Source organism: Canis lupus, chromosome 28 (assembly GCF_003254725.2).
Source record: "Canis lupus dingo isolate Sandy chromosome 28, ASM325472v2, whole genome shotgun sequence".
Taxonomy (NCBI): Eukaryota; Metazoa; Chordata; class Mammalia; order Carnivora; family Canidae; genus Canis; species Canis lupus.
The window spans coordinates 22,929,922-22,944,022 of record NC_064270.1 but is presented as its reverse complement, the minus strand read 5'-3'; positions in this window follow the sequence as shown (position 1 = coordinate 22,944,022).

The following is a 14,101-nucleotide window of genomic DNA, read 5'->3' as shown; positions in this document are numbered from 1 at the left end:
GACTTGTTCTTTATCATAAGAGTTGACCTTCAGATTTGGCACAAAAGCAAGAAAGACAAAGAGGGCCTTCATGGAATAAAAGAGACCACTAAGAATGGTTATGGTCTTAAAGACATTCTCCGTCCTCCCTGCCCTTGATAATAGCTTTGCTGCTGCCCATTGCCAGAGGCATACAATTTTGAAGTTGGAAGTGATGTGGGCAGTCAGGTTTTGACATTGACGTCAAGAAGTCCTGGGTTTAAATCTTGCCTCAACCCATTAAAACCTGGATAGCCATGGGTAAAATCCTGAGTCTCTCTTTGGCTCAGTTCCTTTATTTGTGAAATGGAGACATCAGAGCCTCCTTCACAGGATAAGTGTGTGAATATATAGTGAAATAAGACATATAAAGGGCTGGACATAAAAGAAAAGTTCAGTCATTATGAGTTATTCTTCCCTAAAGAGATTGTAAAGGTCATCTAAAAAACAAAGAAACAAAAACAAAATAAAAAAAAAAACCACTTGACCCTTGCAGTTTTTTGTTTTTTTGTTTTTTGTCTTGGGTTCTTCATTATGGATCATGACGTCTGGGTTGCATAAAAAGGCATCAATAATGTTCTGGAGAAAAAAAAAAAAAGGGCAGGGTTCTGAGGACCTCCAACCTCTCCTGGAACAGACACTATCTGGAGCAGCTCATTTTTGTCTATTTTATACACTGTAAAAATTATGTAATATTCCTATTGAAAATGTTATATAACTTTAAAAAGAAAAATTGACTACTATTACTGTATTAGAAAATTCATGGCATTCATAAGGTGAAGAAATCCGTTTCCCATCACACTGCAATGTCTTCTTAGTACACCAGGGGGCAGAAGCTCCTTGGCATGTATATAAAGAAATTTCACAACCTGTCTGGACTAGTGCATCACTAAAGCTTTTACAGCAGAGAACAGAATGGACACAGATTCAGTTAATTAAGGCTCTAGGATTTGGAATTCTCTCTCTTTCTAAGCCAAAACCCAGAGCAGCTGAACTCTGTAGTTGGTCTTTCCAGAGTTGCTCCTAATACATTGTCAGTTTCTATTCCAGTACCTTGCTCTGAACTGGCCATTGGATAGGAATTCAACAAGTATTGGTCAGTAGGAAAGTCTCCATTCCAAGCAGATCAGACCTCAGTCCTCATGGCTTGTGCTGGTTTTCCCCGAAAGGCCCCTGCAGTATATGTTTTGTGCTGAACATATGCCAACAAAACTAACAACCGAGAGAAGCTGCTGGAGGAGGGCTATGGCAGACAGGACCTCACATGGGAGGCAATGATTGAGATGGGTCCTTCCACTGGTACCTGGGGGGCTCAGTGGTTGAGTGTCTACCTTTGGCTTAGGTCATGATCCCAGGGTTCTGGGACTGAGTCCTGCATCAGGCTCCCTGCATGCCTGCATGGAGCCTGCTTCTCCCTCTGTCTATATCCCTGCCTCTCTCTCTGTGTGTCTCTCATGAATAAATAAATAAAATATTTGAGAGAGAGAGAGAGAGATTGAGATGGCCCCTTTCAGAGTTAAGACTTTAAAGAGAAGAGAAAAGGCAAGTGATTCTTGGTAGGATCCAGAGTCAGAGCAAAAGTGAAAGAGGCAAGGCTGAGCAGAGTGTGTGGGTAAGAAAAAGATGTGAGGATTCAAAATAAATGGGAAAATATATTTTCCTGGATGATGCTTAGAAAATGTTGGGTCCCTGGTGTGCCTGCGTGGCTCAGTCATTTAAGCGTCCAACTCTTGGTTTTGGCTCCATTTGTGATCTCAAGGTGGTGAGATGGAAACCCACGACAAGCTCTGTGCTCAGCGGGTGTTTGATTCTCTCTTTCTCTCTCTCTCTCTCCCTCTCCCTCTCCCTCTCCTTCTCCCTCTCTCTCTCTCTTTCTGTCCCCTCCTACCCCCTCTCTAAAATAAATAAAACTTTAAGAAAAAATTTTAAGAAAATATTGGGTCCCTGTCCTCACTTTTGATCAGAGAATTCAGTCACTATTAAGCAGTGCAAACAGAATTCTTCTCCCAAAGTATTTAGCCAGGAATCTATGTCCCTTTCCAAAAAGGAGAGGAAAGAAATGGGGCAAAAGGTTAGGCCACAATTTATTGGGCATTAGTATGTGACAGGTACTTAACTAGACACTTTAAAGTGGGCTCATTTAACACAAAAAGCAGACCTATTCATACATTCATTTATTCATTCAACATAAATGTATTCAGTGTTAACATGAGCTTTGCACAAAAAGCTCAGAATTTTGAACACCCCATGTTCTCCTCCTTGTGGAAGTTATATTTGCAGGAGAGAGAAGAACAATAAAATAAACTAATCCTTGGTAAGCATGAAGAAATATTGGGTAGACATGCTTATCTCTGTCTTGAAGAAAAGATACTGAGGCATGGGGCACTTATGCAAAATATCCAGTCAACAGCAAACCCAGAAATGGATGTCTTTGAGTCCTGTGCTTTTAACCACAAGGTCTTTCTCATTCATTCTCTTGGTATCTTTGGGAAATTTCTATTCTTTTCCTTTGACAAACTCTAATCTTTTGAACCAAAGGAACCAGCCAAGGTCCACGGAATACCTTTGAGAAACATACCAGGCCCCATACCTGACCATGGGATGATTTTGAGTTCTGTGGAGACTTTTTCTTTCAGAGCCTTGAACCCTACTTCATATTCTCTAATCAGATGAAATCACATAATTGCTCTTAACCCATCTCAGCTCAGTTTCAGGTATGAATTTATAGATTGCTGCTTCCAGGCCCCTGTAGTCTTACTGTAACTTAATAACCTGATTTTACAGTTTTTCTGGTTTAGTCACTTATTGGAGCCTTTGGGTATTCTTTCCCTCCTCTACTTCTTCTTAAAGAAACAGGCTCATAGCCCAGAGCAAAAGAAAACACATTAGAGTTCCCATCTATACAATTAGGGACAAAGGGTTTCCCTCTGCAGGCTCTGTCCTAGAAATTGGCTTCCCAGTGAAGCATCTTTAATAAAAGGTCTTTAATGAAAGTCTCATCTTTGAGACCTAGGCAGGATTTCCTGTGAAAGTGAAGAGCCTCCAACTACAAAATATTACAAATGGCATATACTGTTTCTCAAGATGATTTCAGAGTATTTATGTACTATTTATGTATGCATCTCTCTTTCTCTCTCAATATAAATAAATGTCACTGAACTAAAATGATTTGAGTGCATCCAGGTGGTAGATCCAATGTGATTGCATGTGTCTTGTGTGTGCTGGCAGAGCAAAAGGAGATTTGCATTCCCCTCACTTGTTATTTTTCTTTGTTCATTGAAATGTGACATACACATTAAATACACATTTCTCTCTTCCAGAAGAAAAAATATCTCTAAAATAAACAAGAGAGAAAATTCTCCTTTCTCCTTAGCACTCCTGTTTTAGGGGGAAAATTCAGAAGATAAGTGCTAAGACATGCAACAGTTTTAAAGAAAACACATTGTGTTAGACCCAACATAGAAGATTCAAAAATCATTGTCTCTGTCCTCAAAGACTGACCTATCTACAAAAGCAAGCTCACAAATTCTGTAGAAAATAGCAAGGAAGAGCCTTGGGTGAAGAAAATGAGGGCAAAGAGAATATGAACAGGGTAAGTAGTATACACACTTTTCAATATGCCTGTAAGTGTTCCCAAAGAGGATGCAAACCTATTAAAACTACCCCCTTAAGCACCCCACACACACCCTTAGAGTCACCAAAGTTGCCAACACTGCCTCCTGCAATGAATCTCAACTGATGAAATAAAAGCTCAACTCCTCCTCTTAACCTTCAAAACTTTCAAGGTCAAGATCCTACCTCCCTTCCTCCTTTATTTTTTCCTTTAAAGATTTTTTTAAAGATTATGAAAATAAATAAAATAAAGATTTATTTATTCATGAGAGACACAGAGAGAGAGAGACAGAGAGACAGAGACATAGACAGAGGGAGAAGCAGGCTCCCTTCAGGGAGCCTGATGTGAGACTCAATCCCAGGACTGCTGGATCACAACCTGAGCCAAAGGCAGACACTCAACCACTGAGTCACCCAGGTGCCCCTCCCTTCCTCCTTTCTGAACTTCCGCCTCAGGAAATGCACCCACTCTCTGCCATGTAAGCCAGGTTTCAGCCACCCCAAGAATACCACTGTCTTCCAGTTTCTCTGTATCTTTTCTCTGTGTATTTACAGTCAAGGGTCTAGATGAAATAGCCAACCACATAGGGAAGACAGAAAAAAAGAAAGGAGCCCAGGATGAACCCTGGGGATACTCCAGTATTTAGAGGTCAGACATAGTATAAGAAGGCAGAAAAAAAAAAAAGACAGAAAGAGATATTCTTGAGATGGAAAGAAATGTAGGAGAGTATGGATCTCAGAAACCAAGGGAAGAGTTTCAGGAAGTGGAGAGTGGCCAACTGCCGGTTGAGTGGTGTGAAGAAAGAGACATGTCTATTGGTTGTTAATATGGACATCATGGAGTTGTCTTCATGGGATGTAGGAGAAGGAAACCTAACTGACTAAGTTCAAGGGAGAAGAGCAGATGAAGGAATGGAGTTCTCGTAGGAATTACTCTCTGTGGGGTATTTTCCAAAATAGCTTAACCTAATCTTTAACAAATCCATGATACAGAAAAAAATATATATATATATTCCAGACAAAACTCCATTTAAGGCTAAACTATGTAAGAGATAAAATCAGTTCCAATATAGAAACCTTATTTGTATTGTTATTCAACTAAACCAACAAGAAAAGCATTTTGGATATAATTGAGGAAATGTGAATCTAAACTAGATATTAGATGATATTAATTTGTTAATTGTGTTAAGTAAGATAATATTATCCTGGCTATGTAATAAAATGCACTTATTTTTAGGGAATGTATTTGCTCTATAGTGTGAAAGCAAAAAATGAACAGAATGATGAAGGAAATATGACCAGAGTTAATAATTTTTAAATTTGTATGGTGAGTACATGGGGGCTCATTACAAGGTTCTACTTTTACGTATACTTGAAATTTATCATAATAAATGTCAAAATAGTTGTACTGTGAGGGAGAACAGAGAAATGGGACAGTAGCTAGAGAAGAATACAGGTTGAGGGAAATTTGGGATTTTTTTAAGACTTTTTTTTAAAAAAAGAGCAATTTTAGGTTCACAAGAAAATTGAGAGGAAAGAGATTTCTCATGTACATCTAACCCCACAAATCTAGAGCCTCTCCCATTATCAACATCCCCCACCAGAATTGTAACATTTGTTACAATTGATGACCATACATTGGCACAATGTAATTACCCAAGGTTTATAGTTTACCTTAGGGGTCACCTTTGGTGTTGTACCTTCTATAGGTTTGGCCAAGTGTATAACGACATGTATCCATCATTATATCACACAGAATAATTTCATTGCCCTAAAAATCTATGTTCTGCCTCTACATCCCTCTACCGCCTCCCCCCTCCGCCCCCCACTCAGCCCATGGAAACTACTGATCATTTTATTGTCTCCATAGTTTTGCCTTTCTGGAATGTCTTATAATTGGAATCATATAAATGATATAGAAATGGAATCATAGCATTTTTCAGAATTTTGTTTTCACTTAGTAATATGCATTAAAGACTCTTCCCTGTCTTTGCATGGTTTGATAGCTCATTTCTTTTTAGCACGGAAAAATATTTCGTCGTGTGGATGTACCAGCTTACCCCCTCACCTACAGAAGGAAACCGTGATTGCTTTTACTTTTTGTCAATTACAACTAAAGCTGTTGTAAACATCCATGTCAAAATTTTTATATGAACATGAATTTCCAACTCTTGGTAAATACAGAGAAATGCGACTGCTGGATCATTCTGTAAAAGTATGTGTAGTTTTATAAGAAACCACAAACTATCCCTCAAAGTGTCTGTACCATTTTGCATTTCCACCACGAATGAAATTTCACACTGTTCCACAGCTAAATCGACATTCGGTATTGTCACTGTTTGGATTTTGGCTATTCTAATAGGTATATAGTGAAATCTCATTGTCATTTTTATTTTAATTTCCCTGATGACACGTAATGTGGATATCTTTTCATATGTTCATTTGGCATTTGTATATCTTCTCTAATGAGGTTTCTGTTAAGCTCTTTTGCCTGTTTTTTAATCAGGTTGTTTATTTTCTGATGTTGAGTTTTAAGACTTCTTTGCATACTTTAGAGGAAAGTCCTATATCATATATTTCTTTTCGTCTAAGTGTCTTCTCCCAGTTTGTGTCTTGTCTGCTAATTCTACTAATTGATATTGTCTTTTGCAAGCATAAGTTCTAAGTTTTAGTGAAATTCAGCTTGTTCATTATTTCTTTCATTGATCATGCCTTTGGTGTATAAAAAAACCCATCACTATACCCAAGATCATCTAAACTTTCTTCTATTTTATTTTCTATGAGTTTTATAGTTTTGCATTTTGCATTTAGGTCTATAATCTGTACTGAGTTAATTTTTATGTAAGGTGTGAGGTCTGTGTTCAAATTTATTAATTTGTATGTAGGTGTCCAATTGTCCCAGCACCATTTGTTAAAAAGACTCTGTTACATTGTATTGCCTTTGGTCTTTCATCAAAGATCAGTTGACAATATGTGGGCCTATTTCTTGGCTCTCTATTCTGTTCCACTCATTTATTATTTCACTAATACCATACTGTCTTGATTACTATAGCTTTATAGTTAGTCTTAAAATCCAGTAGTGTTGATCTTCTTTGTTCATCTTCAATATTGTGTTGACTGTTCTCAGTATTTTACCACTCCATACAAACCATAGATTCAGTTTACCAAGTCCACAAAATAATTTGTTGGGACTTTGATTAGGATTGCACTGAATCTATTGATCAAGTTGGGAATAACTGACATCTTAACACTATTGAGTCTCCCTGTCCAAGAACATAAAATATCTCTCCATTTATTTAGTTTTTTGGTTTTGTTTACCACAGCTTTGTCGTTTTCCTCATATATAGACCTTATACATCTTTTTAAAATCTTTATACCTAAGTATTTCATTTATTTGGGTGCTAATGTAAATGGTATCATGTTTTTAACTTCAAATTCCACTTATTCATTGCTGCAATACAGGTATACTTTTGTATATTAACCTTTGATCCTGCAACCTTACTATAATTATGGATTCGTCCTAGGAGTTTTCTTGTCTGTTCTTTCAGATTTTCTACATAGACTATCATGTCATCTGCAAGAAAAGAAAAAAGACACTTTAATTTCTTCCTGTCAAATCTGTATACTTTTTCTTGTCTAATTGCATTGACAAGGACTTCCTGTATGATATTAAAAAGAAGTGGTGAGTGGAGACAAACTTCTCTTATGCCAGATCTTAGTGGGAAAGCTTCAAGTTTCTCACCATCAAGAATGATGTTAGCTGTAGGTTTTTTGTAGATATTCTTTATCAGGTAGAAAAATTTCTCCTCTATTTCCAGTTTACTGAAAGTTTTTATCATGCATGGGTGTTAGATTTTGTCAGATGCTTTTGCTGCCTCTGTTGATATGATCATTGGGTCTTCTTTAAGCCTCTTAATGTGATGAATTATATTAACTGATTTTCTGATATTGTACCAGTCTTGCATACGTGAGAGATGATGTATTATTCTTTTTATACATTCTTGGATTTGATTTTCTAATATTTTGTTAAAGATTTTTGCATCTATGATCATGAGAGATATTGGTCTATAGTTTTCTTTCTTGTAATGTCTTTTTCCAGTTTTGACATTAGGGTTGAACTGACCTCCTGGGACGCCTGGGTGGCTCAGAAATTTTAGCCCTGCCTTTGGCCCAGGGCATGATCCTGGAGTCTCAGGATCGAGTCTCGCATCAGGCTCCCTGCATAGAGCCTGATTCTCCCTCTGCCTGTGTCTCTGCCTCCCAGTCTCTCTCTGTGTGTCTTTCATGAGTAAATAAATAAAATCTTTAAAAAAAAAAAATGACCTCCTAAAGTTAGTTAGGAAATTTTCCCTCTGCTTCTATCTTCTGAAAGAAATTGTGGAGCATTAGTATAATTTCTTCCTTTAATATTTGATAGAATTCACCAGTGAACTCATCTGGGTCTTTGAGGAAAGTTTTTAAATTGTTCTTTAAAGAAAAAACTAGATAATTTCTGTGATGACAAGGATCCAAGAGAAAAGGAGAAATAGATGATACAGGAAACACAGGGAAAAGTCATGGTTACAAGGACCTAAGGAGACTAGAGGGACTCTATCAACTGCGAGTTCAGAATTTGCCCTCTGAATTTTGAAAGAAGAAAAGTAGGCAAGTGGGCCAGTGAGCTTGGTACTAGAAAGGAGGATACCTTTCCCTTAGGTCAATTCTACTTTTTCAGTGACCCATTAAATGAACTCATCAGCTAAGAAGTAGTCCATGGTGATATGGAAGGTAGAAGAAGAAGGGAGATTGTATGAAATAGATAATCCAGGAAGGGAAAAGTATACTTAGATTGCCAAGTGGTATTAAGAATTCATTAGAGATGTGGAGTCATTAATTGCAAATGAAAAGCATCAGTACTCTCGATAGTTTCCTCTGGCAATATCCTCTAGCAATTATTCAGGTGAAAGCATAAAGTTGGTAGTTGGTTCTGACCATGTTGGGGTTTTGCAATGTATGTACATATATATCGGGAATAATCAAATGAACGAGTTAAAATATTTGGAAGGGACCAATTATAAAGATAGAAGTGGAATTTACACTAGCTAAGGAGGAAAGTGAGGACATGCAGAAGGGAGGTAATAGAGAGTGACAAGTTTAACCCCAAGGATTGGGCAGCCTTCATATTTATTGAACAAAAGCCATGTTTTTGGCACTACTTGAAGTATTTTATATGTATTAATTTATCAAATCATTCTAACAACCCTAGATGTATTGTTACTATTTACCACCTAAAGATGAATAAACTGAAGGACAGAAAGGTTAAGGGACTTGTGAGCACGCCCACAGCTGTTTTTTTTTTTTTTAATTTATTTATGATAGGCACACAGTGAGAGAGAGAGAGGCAGAGACACAGGCAGAGGGAGAAGCAGGCTCCATGCACCGAGAGCCCGACGTGGGATTCGATCCCGGGTTTCCAGGATCGCGCCCTGGGCCAAAGGCAGGCGCCAAACCGCTGCGCCACCCAGGGATCCCCTCCCACAGCTGTTAAATGCTGGTTTAGAAGCCTGATAGCACAGGTCCAAAGCACTAAAACACTAATGACACAGACTCATTTACCATTTTTGGAGTAGGTGTTGTGAAATAGGTGAGCTGATGGCTAGGAGGTAGTGGTCAGAGAATGACATGCTTAAGATAGAGTTTGAACATGAGAAAATGTGGTAGAGAAAAAAAAATCACTAGAGATGAGAAGATTAAGGAAATAAAGAGCCTAAGCGTTGGATGACAAATTATGACAGATATTGGGGCCTTCGAGAATGGTGACAAGTGTTAAGGAAACAGATTTCCTTACTGCAGGACTTCTGAAAGAGAGTCTCATAAGCTGACTTCTTTTATGACATACCAAAAGGGAAAAACATATGTTTCATTTCTCATATTTATTCATCATCATATTCTTTCTCTCAAAACATATAATAATATATTCATAGGGAACTAGTCCAAAAAACAATGCAGAGAAACTAACTCCAGGGCGAAGCCTAAATCATATCTCCATCCAATGCCTAATGCCTACATACCTAATCTTTATTGCCCCCTACCCTGAATTAACTAAGAAATAGTTCTGAAAATATTTATATTTCACTAAGGGACAAACATATGCCTTTGAAGAATTATTTATTACAGAACTTTGAAAATTTCTGCTTTCATTCATCTCTGTCTACGTTGAACTCTAGTCCAAATGGTCAAATGAACCGCAATTAGGAGTGCCAGAAAAATCTCAGCTACAAACCACGCCCCCCATAGCAATTCAGGCCTGCTTTTCAGGCTTCAGAGTTTGAGATGAAGCAAATAATCTTCAAGATAAATATTTGATCTTCCCCCTTGCTGAAGTCAACCTGAATTCTTGGTTTTTGAGACTTACTCAGGATCAGTCCTCTGTGATTGTGGAACTCTGTGCTGCCCTGTACTTAGAGACCTGGACACAGTTCAAATCAATAAAGAAAGAAAGAAAGAAAGAAAGAAAGAAAGAAAGAAAGAAAGAAAGAAAGAAAGAAAGAAAGAAAGAAAGAAAAAGAAAGAAAGAAAGAAAGAAAGAAAGAAAGAAAGAAAGAAAGAAAAGAAAGAAAGAAAGAAAGAAAGAAAGAAAGAAAGAAAGAAAGAAAGAAAGAAAGAAAGAAAGAAAAAACACCCTTTTCCTCCTATTTTCTCTACTAATGGAAATCTTTTAAACTGCTGAACTTTTTATTGGTTATTTGTTACTGTCATTTGCCATTGTCTGTTCCCAAGATGATGGATCTGTCACTAAATCTACTTCTCCCTAAGCCTTGGTGGGAATTGAATTGACATTCAAGTGCAAACAGCCCAGCCACTAACCATGATACAGTTCCAGCCACCATTACCTCCTGTCCAGATTAATTTTAATCATTTTGAAACAACATGTGAGTGGTAAAGTTAAAGTCAATGAAGAAAGGAATGATAACTGGCAATAATTCCCTCAAGTCACTCTCAACCTGTCTCCCATTGTTATATATTACTTCAGCAACTGGAATGCATTTGCTTCCAGTTTCTTGAGTTACCAAACTGGTTTAGAATGGCCATCTTTCATATTCCTATGGGCTATATTATTATCACAGTGCTCCTATATACTAGGAGTACATTTTCATTGGAATTTCCCAAACATGATTCTCTCTTCTCTTTCCACAAAAGAGGAGCCATGGAACACATCTAAATAAAAAGTACTTTTTGGCGGGGGAGGGGAGCACCTGGGTGGCATAGTCAGTTAAGCAACCAACTCTTGGTTTCAGCTCAGGTTGTGACCTTGGGGTCATGAGATTAAGTCCCATGTCAGGCTCTGAGCTCAGCGGGGAGTCTGCTTCTCTCTCTCCCTCTGCCCCTTCCCCCTCTTTCTAAAATAAACAAATCTTTAAAAAAAATTTAAAAGCATTATTTTTTATTTGATAGCCCTAGGCCCATGTAAATGATGATCAATAATTTATGGCAAACAAGCCCAGTGCCACTGATTTCTTTACAGTGTTCCACTTTTTCTAACAACAAATCTCTATTTATCTATCATCTATCATCTGTCATCTATCTATGTATAATCTATTTATCTACCTATCATCTATCTATCATCTATGTATCTATCATCTATCTATCTATCTTATATAAGAGTTATTGGCAGTGTGTTGGAAAAATACACTGAACACAAAATTAAGCCCAAAGGTCTCAATAAATTCTGGTGACAATATGGGATGGACTTAAATGTGCCAAAGAGATCTGTAGAGGGACGCGTGGATGGTTCAGTGGTTAAGCTCTGCTTTCGGTTCAGGGTGTGATCCTGGAGTTCAGGCTCCCTGAGGGGAGTCTTCTTCTTCCTCTCCCTCTGCCTATGTCTCTGCCTCTCTCTGTGTGTCTGTCATGAATAAATAAATAAAATATTTTTAAAAAAGAGAGAGAGAGAGAGATTTGTAGAAGTTAAAGTTCATTCATATTCCTCTACAGGAAACGTTCTAAATCAGCTTTTTAAAATCAACTTTATTGAGATGTAATTTACAAACAATAAAAAGGCCACATTTGAAATGCACAAATCAATGAGCTTTGAAATATATGGAAACAAACATAACCATTGGCAAAAATAGGAAATAAAACACTTCCAATTTCTATCTCAAAGTTCTTTAGAGTCCCTTTCCAGACATTGCCTACCCCCATAGGAAACTCCTATTTTGAATCTATTTCTGAGTGTTTTGCCTGTTTTTTGGCCTGCTGTTGACTTTATATAAGTCAAATTATATAATATGTACTGTTGTGTAGCTGGCTTCATTAGCTCATTGTGATACTTCTTTTCTTCCAAGTTTTTATTTACATTCCAGTTAGTTAACTGGATATTAGTGTGATATTAGTATCAAGTGTAAAATTTAGATTCATCACTTACATACATCACCCAGTGCTCATCACAATAAGTGCACTCATTAATCCCCATCACTCATTTAGCCCATGCCCCCACCCACCACTCCTCCAGCAACCCTCTGTTTATTCTCTATAGTTAAAAGTCTGTTTTATGATACTTTCAAACTCCATCTATTTTATTTTTAGTTTTTCCTTTTAACTCTATGTTCCATACCGAATTGATTTTTTTATATGTTGTGGAGAATGGCTGAGGTTTGTGTTTTTCCCATTGGAGTAAAACATTTTCTTTCTATATAGAATTATGTTAATGCCTTTGTTGAAAATCAACCATGTGACCATATGTATGGGTCTATTACTGGAATACCTGTTATGTTCAACTGATCTAAATATGTATATTTACCTAATATTATACTGCCTTGATTACTGTAGATTTGTTGTAATGCTTAAAATCATATAATGCAAGCACCCAACTCATTTTGCTTTCTCCAAACCATTTTGGCTATTTCACATCTTTTGCATTGCCATATAATTTTAGAATCAGCTTGTAAGATTTTTAGAAGCCTGGTAAAATTATCATTGCAATTTTGTTGAATCTATACATTAATTTGTAAAAAACTGACAACATCCTTGTATCATCCAATCCATGAACATGATTTATCTCCCCATTTATTTAAAAATTCTTTAATTTCACTAAGCAATATTCTGCAATTTTTAACATAGAGTTTTTGCACGTTTGTATATTTTTATGGTATTGTAAATATAATCAAAAATTTTTATGTTTAATTGCTTATTGTTAATATGTAGAATTAGTAGATTTTTGTATTATAACATACGTCCTGTGACTTCATTAAATTTGTTCATTCATTCACATAGCTATTTCTTTTTTTTTTTATTTTTATTTATTTATGATAGTCACAGAGAGAGAGAGAGAGAGAGAGAGAGAGGCAGAGACACAGGCAGAGGGAGAAGCAGGCTCCATGCACCGGGATCCCGACGTGGGATTCGATCCCGAGTCTCCAGGATCGCGCCCTGGGCCAAAGGCAGGCGTCAAACTGCTGCGCCACCCAGGGATCCCCACATAGGTATTTCTAAAGACTATTTAGGATTTCCTACATAGATATTTCTATTGTAAGTGAATAAAGGCAGTTATATTTCTTTTTTTTTTTTTTCTAATCCATTATGCTTTTTACATGCCCACTTAACTGGCTAGGACTCCTAATAGAAGTTTGAATAGAAGTGATAAGAATGAACATAATTGACTTGTTTTTAAGCTTAGTGAGAAAATATTCAATATATCACCATTTTTGGATGGTATTCACTGCAAATTTTCATAGATGCCCTTAATCAGGTTGATTTTGACCTTTCAATATGTTGTATTCTCATTACTATTCAATTAAAAATATTTTCTTATCTCTCTTAGTATTTCTTCTTAAACATATTGGTTATTTAGAAGTAGGTTGCTTAGTTTATAAATATTTAGAAACTTTTCTAGATATTATATTGTTATAAATTACTAATTTAATTATGTTGTGGCTAGAGAACATATTTTGTAACATTTATCTCTTTTAAAATACACTGAGGCTTATTGTATGGCCAAGTATGTGGTTTTTATTCATACTCCGTACACATTTATAAAGAATACATTTACATCTTTATCCATTCTTTTGTAAAACTTACTATCTTTATAACTACTTGCTTGAATTGTAATATAGCCATACGTACTTTCTTATGCTTACTTTTAACCAGATATATCTTTTTCCCTTTTTTATCTTTTCAACTTATCTGTGGCTTTATACTTACAATATGTTTCTAGTGTATGGCATATAATTGGGACGTGGCTTTTTTTATCTAACCTGCTAGTATTCACATTTTAATTCAAATCTTTAGTTTAATTACAGTTAATATAATTATTGATATGGTTCTACTAAAGTCTGCTATCTTGCTATTTGTTTTCTATTTGTCCAAAGTGTTTTTTTTCTTTTTTTCCTTTCCTGCTTTTTTCTCTTAATCAACTATTTGTAGTGAGCCATTTAGTAACCCTATTGGGTTTTTAGCTATAACTTACTATTTTTATTGATTACTTTAGTATTAA